This window comes from Trichechus manatus, unplaced genomic scaffold (genome assembly GCF_000243295.1).
Source record: "Trichechus manatus latirostris isolate Lorelei unplaced genomic scaffold, TriManLat1.0 scaffold00008, whole genome shotgun sequence".
NCBI classification, from domain to species: Eukaryota; Metazoa; Chordata; class Mammalia; order Sirenia; family Trichechidae; genus Trichechus; species Trichechus manatus.
In genome coordinates, this window is record NW_004443944.1 from 1856523 (window position 1) to 1863462 (window position 6940).

Genomic DNA, 6940 nt, shown 5'->3' on the forward strand with positions numbered 1-6940 from the left:
TTGTTGTCGGGGCGGAACCTGTAGTGTGTTTTGTTGTTGTTGTCGCGGTGGAACCTGTAGTGTTTCCGTTGTTGGTAGTCGCGGCAGAACCTGTATCGCAAAAAACCTGTTGTTTCAGTCTTAGGTGGACCATTCAGCGACGATAATACTATTCGCTCGCCGTGCTGTGCAACCGTCACCCTCTGCATTTCCAAAACAGTTTTATCACCCCAATAGAAACCCCCCCAAAAACCCAAACCCCTTGCCGTCTAGTCAATTCCAACTCATAGCGACCCTATAGGACAAAGAGAAAATGCCTTGTAGCGTTTCCAAGGCTGTAAATCGTGATGGAAGCAGACTGCCACAGCTTTCTCCACAGAGTGACTGGTGGGTTCAAACCGCTGACCTTTTGGTTAGCAGTCGAGCACTTATCCACCACCAAGGCTCCTCAATAGAAAAGCAACCAAATCAAACCTATTGCTGTTGAGTCAATTCTGACTCGCAGTGACCCTACAGGACAGAACAGAGCTGCCCCACAGCGTTTCCAAGGAGCGGCTGGTGCTTCTGGTCAGCAGCCATAGCTCACCGTAGCTCTTAACCACTGCGCCACCAGGGCTCCAATAGAAACCCCCCTGTAAAAAAAGACCTGTTGCCGTCGAGTCGATTCCAACTCAGTGACCCTACAGGACAGACTAGAACTGCCCCACAGGGTTCCCAAGGAGAGGCTGGTGGATTCGAACCGCCGACCTCTTGGTTAATTGCCTCAGCAGCTGTAGCTCCAACAGAAACCCAGTACTCCTTAAACAACAGCTCCCTGTTTCCCCATCTCCTAGTAACCCGACAAACCTTTGTCTCCATGCATTTCCTGTTTTACATACTTCACATAAATAGGTAATATTTGTCTTTTTGTGGCTGACTTACTTGATTCAACATAATGCTTTCAAGGTTCATCCATGTTACAGGCATGTGTCGGAATTTCCTTTTTCTTTGCGGCTGAACAATACTCCATTGTACGTACGTACTGCATTTTGTTTCTCCATTTGTCTGTTGATGGGCACTTGGGCTGTTACCCTTTTTTGCCTGTTGTGAGCAGTGCCTGCAGTGAACACAGATGTAAAGTCTCTGTTTGAGTCCCTGCTTTCCTATCTTTTGGGCAGATACCTAGGAGTAGAATTGCTGGGTTGTATGATAATTCTAAGTTTCTGAAGCACCGCTGAACTGTTTTCCACAGTGGCTGCGCCATTTTACACTCCTGCCAAGAACAGATGAGGGTTCCAGTTTCTCCACGTCCTTAACAACACTTGTTATCGTCAGCTTTTCTGATAACAGCCATCCCAGTGGGGGTGAACTGGGATCTCACAGTAGTTGTGGTTTGCATTTTTAACTTCCTGATTTTGATCACTGTACTGTGGATATAATGTCCCTGTTGTCAGGAAAGTCACACTTGAGCATTTGGAAGGAAAGGGGCATCACATGCACAACTTACTCTCAGATGGTTTTGGAAAAAATATGTATACGCGGGAACAGGGAGAGGAAAATTGACGAAACGAGGCAAAATGTTAACACTTGGGGAATCTGGGAGAAGGGATATTGGAATTCTTTTAGAAATTGATGTCCTACACACACCCAAAGAACCTCGATGGCACATTGGTAAGCACTCGGCTACTAACCAAAAAGTTGGCAGTTCGAACCCACCAGCTAACTCCACTGGAGAAAAAACCTGGTAATCTGTTCCTGTAAAGATTACAGCCTAGAAAACCCTACGAGGCAGTCCTACTCTGTCACACAGGATCACTATGAGTCAGAATCGACTTCACTGCACCCAACAACCACTCGTCCTCAGAAAACTGTCAAAGAACGTGCTCCGCCAATACAAGGGCAGAAACCCTCAGGGAAGACCGGGGACGCAACACTAGAGAAGCCAGAGGAGTCCAGGAGGATGGTGGAGGGAGACCCAAGACTCAAGGGAAGCCGCCCCAAGAAAACAGTCCTGTCGGAATACCTGAGACAAGGCTTCTGTGCCTGGGACAGTCTGTCAGTCCAGTGAATTACTTACTGTATGTCCCTTCTAGCCAGTCTTTGTAACTCCCACCAAATGACTGGGTGGGACTATGCAAATGAGGCACCTGTGGCCCACCAAGATGATTGGATAGCTTGCTAATAATGTAAATAAGGTGCATGGTACCCTCATGGGGGTGAGGCCATACAAATACGGTGTATGGAATCCTAACAAAGGAATTGGTCAGTTTTGCCATCCCACTAGGTTTAAAAGAGCCATTTCCAGAGCAGAGAGAAGATCTCACCCCACCAAGAAAAAACCAGGGGTGGAGCATATCCTTTGGACCTGGGATCCCTGCGCTAAGAAGCTCCTAGAACCAGGAAACAGAGATAGAAGCACAGAAAAAGAGACCAGGCTCCACCCTCCCTCTCTGCCACCAGACTCCAGACATAGCCGCAAGTGCAAGAACATTATCTCAGAGTGTGAGCAGCTTCAGACAGGGTGAAAGGGACGAGGGTGTCTGCATAGCCGGAGGGCTCTGGGGGCAGCCGCAAGGGAGAACGCCTGCTTGGGAGGAGTGCCCAGAAGGGGAGCTCAGTGCCAGGTATCCCTGGCAGGAGGGAGCAGAGGCCCTCCGGTCACCTCCCCACACCTCAGGGGCTGCACCTTCCCCTGCCTGCCCACAGGGGCCTCTACAGTCCTGTACCTCCCTACCTGCAGGGGCCTCACCTGAGCCTCTACAGTCCTGCACCTCCCTACCTGCAAGGGCTGCGCCTTAGCCTCTACAATCCTGCACCCCCCCCCCCCACCTACAGGGGCCGCACCTGAGCCTCTACAGTCCTGCACCTCCCCCTCCCACCTACAGGGGCCGCACCTGAGCCTCCGCAGTGCTGGATTCAAGTGCAGCTGAAGGGCTACAGGAGCATGTAAAAACGGTATACGCCTGACCTCTAACTTCACGAAGGGGAAGGAGAATCGAGATCAACAGCCCAAGGCTGATTCCTATGAAGCAGAGGTCAGACACGTCTCCTCCCTCCACCATCTTTACCAACTCCGACACCAACTGTCCCTCCCACGGCACTCTCTACTTCTCTGCTAAGTTCGATAATTCATTGCAATAGCCACAGAGGACTCAGACCATTCACGATTACGGGATTTATTAGAGAAGTAACAGGTTACAGCTCAGGTTCAGGAACGCTCAGCATACGGTTCTTCCGTCAAAACAGCCTCTTCTCAGCAGTGCTCCCAGGCACGCCTCTGGCCCCTCAGCCTCTGCCCTCCTTGGGCAGGTATTACAGAGCTCTTTTAGCTCTACTGCTAAGTGCCCCAAAGCACACCACTCCGCCAGTAAGCCTTGGCCCTAAGGCACTCAGCTCTAGCTCCATGGGTCAGCAAACCCACCACCGAGTGTCTGGAGGCACCATACTCTGCCAGCGAACCTCCTGCCTGAGGGCGCTCCACTTCTTGCTCTGTGGGTTGGGAAGCTCACCACGCTGTCTCTTGCTGGTCTCTCCTGCCTCTGCTGCCTCCGCTTCTCATCATCTCTGGTGTTACAGCTTCTTCTCTCTCTAGGTCTCCTGGTTCCCGGAGCTTCTCAGTGCAGCGAGTCTGGGACCAAAGGACACGCTCCACTCCCGGCTCTTCTTCCTTGGTGGTGGTGAGATCCTCTCCTCCCGCCTCTGGGATGGCTCATTTTAAGCCTAGCGGAACAGCAAAACTGACCAGTCCCCTTGTTAGGTTTCCATACACCTTATTTGCATCACCCCACTCAGTCACGGTGTGAGTCACAAAGACTATGACTACGAGGGCCACATTAAGTTCTCCGCTGCGCCGCAAGGCCGCTCCCTCACAGGCGCACCTCGAGCACTGAAGACGACCCAGAAGCCAACCAAAGGCCGCCCAGCACCCCAGGTCGGGCTCCCGTGGCTCCCTGCGGACCCAACTCCACTCCTTCCCAAGACAGCACCCCCTCCCCATCCCTGGGGATGGAAAGATAGGTGGGCCATGTTTCCCTTGGGGGGGGCTCTGCTCACACAGCAGAAAGCGCTTTTGTAACAACTCCCCAAAAACTCGATTAGCCATGTCAGTGGGAGGCCTGGGGCATCCCTGGACCCCTTACACCTGCGGGAACAGCTGTAATTTGTGATCAGTTGACCTACCTTCCTAACCAGGGCTCCCACCCCTTCCCAGGTACCCATCCCTTATCCAGGCACCCACTCTCTGCCTTGACACCCACCTCTTACCAGGGCAGCCACCCTCTGTCCAGCCACCCATCCATTACCTGAGGCCCATCCCCCACCCAGCCAGCCATCCCTTCTCACGTCCCCACGCCCTGCTCCTGGGCATGTAGGACACAGGAGCAGGGCCGGACCACGCCCCTGCTCTGGGATTCTGGGCAGGACACCACCCCCTGGTCTTAAGAACAAGGAAACTGAGACACCAGCGAGGAGTGGAGCCTGACTGCGCCGCCCCCTGCAGCTCTCACACTACCAAACAGCCCAGGTCCCCACCTTGTCCCCCAGGGCTGTGTGCCCATTTCACCCCCGCACATGGTGCTAGGACACAGAGGGACGAGACCTCATTCCTACCCTATGGTCAAGAAAACAATACAGTCACAACAACAGTTCACTTATTGAACAAAGACCGTGTGCTGAGCAGCAGGGAAGCGCCATGCAGGCCAGGGGAGCTTGGTGCCCAGGGCCCTCTCCTATATGCCCACCCGTGGCCACAGAGACTATGTGGCCACTGCAGCCCTCCCCAAAGCACAGCGCTGGACAGCGGGACACACTGGTCCTGAGACACAGGGGAGGGCACGGAAGGCAGGTCCCAGCAGTCGGCCAGCCAGCCGCAGGGGCCTCTGGATTTGCTAGGCCCAGCAAAATGGCCCCCTTGAGCTCCCTGGTTCTCACTCGAGCACTTTCTGACTGCGTCTCCCCCTGCACCGTGTCCTCAGAACAGGGCCCAGGTCCCCAGAGCAGGCCAGCCATTCCTGCCCTTCTGGTCTCAGCCTGCTCCACACGGTCCCCACATGGGACCACGCATGACTCCCACAAACTTCCAGACCCTCTCTTCATCTGCTCCTTGTCTGGAATACCCCCCCGCCCCACACACACCTACCCCAAAATACTCCTTCTGATGAAACCAATGTCATCAATGCTTAATGCATATTGAGCACTCGCTGTGCCCAGGAACTCAGGAGATCACAAACAACAAGGCACTTGGGAGTCCAAGCTATGTATCCAAGTGCTACACTGGTGATATGACCGCCAAGGAGGGAGGGGACATTTAAGTGGGACCTTGAATGTAGAGTGAGTCTGCCTGGCAGAATCCTACCCACAGATATGCTGAGGACAAGGTGTACACCTTCTCCTCCTTCACCACCACCCCTAAGCAGGAGCCTATGAGCACACACTGCGGACACCATATCTGAGTGCAGGGCACACACTGTCACACCACCCCAGACCACCCAGTAAAAGATTCCTGGGGCCATGCACTCACTGTCAAAATGCACAGGCAGGAGAGTGCAGACTGCTGACCAAACAGGTCGAGCCAGCTGCCAGCCTAAACCCAAGCCCATTTTTGAGGGTCAGCAGACAGGCTCTCTTTCTGATCACTGGGTCTGGGAGCAGCCAATCCAGCAGACATGCTTGCCTGGAGAAGCTGGGGGGTGGGTGGCAAAGCACAAACAATTGGATGAAGGTTGAAGCCAAAGGTGGAACGGTGACTGTGCTTGTCACGTGTAAGCTCCCAGAAACCAGGGTGCCGGGAGCCCCTCTGGACTGCCAGCAGGTGCCCAGCCCTCTGCCTAGCCAAGTGTCCCCAGGTCAGTGTCATGGCTGGAGAGAACCCTGGAGCCTGACCATGTGGGTTCCACTCCTGGCTCCACTACTTACCAGCCAGGCACTTACTGTCTTTATGACTCTACTTCTTTACCTATAAACTGGAGAGGAGAGTAAGCACCTTCAAGAATAAAACGAGTAAAGACTTGGACACCTGTTGGAACAGCGTCTGCTGCACAGCAAGCACGTCAGCGTTTGTCACACAGATAAAATGCCGTGCTCTGAAATCCACGCTTCTGCTGCTCCTCAAATAACCTGCTTCTGTTCAGAGTTGGCTAAAGCTCCTCATCTGTTAAACCATTAAAAACCTAAAGCCCTCTAAGACAGTAACGTCACTACTATGATAGGCCACAGACTGAGAGTCACCTCCGCAAAGGGCCTGGCAGATTATCAAGGAATAGGGAGCACAGTCAGCACGGCGAACCCCTAAGGAAAAGAAGACGCTCCTGGGAACACGCAGGGAGAGCGAGAATCGAATCAGAATTTGGAAAAGAAATCAACGTAGCTACAAACGACATTTTGGAAATTAAAATAGGAATGCCTGCCACAGATTTCCTTCTGAACGCGTCTTCTAAACAGAAACAGTAAGATACTTAAAATCTCCCTTTCAAAGCTTAAGGAGCTGTTGTCCAAAACGAATTTGTTAAATAAATGTGTTCCTAAACCCAAGTAAATAGTACCCGTAAAAAACTGCAGTGGCAGCTCGTAGAACGACGGAGAACACCGCGAGAAAGGCAAACCTATGAAGTTTCCGTTTGCTGAAGGGGCAGACCAGCGCGTCACGCTAAAAACAATGTCACACGCGAATAAGAGCTGGCGGTGCACGGGAGAGCAAGCGAACCCCGCGAGTAGCGCTGTGGGGACGGGATCCCCACGCTTTGGCCCGACCCTTCGTGGCTCCCAGCGTCAGCAGCTTAGTGAAGAAGCGGGCGGTGCCGCCCTGGCCGTGCGCCCCAGGCCCGCCCGGCCCCTCTCCACCGGCCAACGTGCGCACAGGAGCGAGTGGCCGCCGCCGTTTCGCCTTCCACGCTGCAGCCGAGCGCGATCAGCCCTGCGCCCGCCCGGCCCCGGTCTGGGCCGGCTACGGCGCGCACCGCGGACACCGGCTGCGTCCAGAGGAACC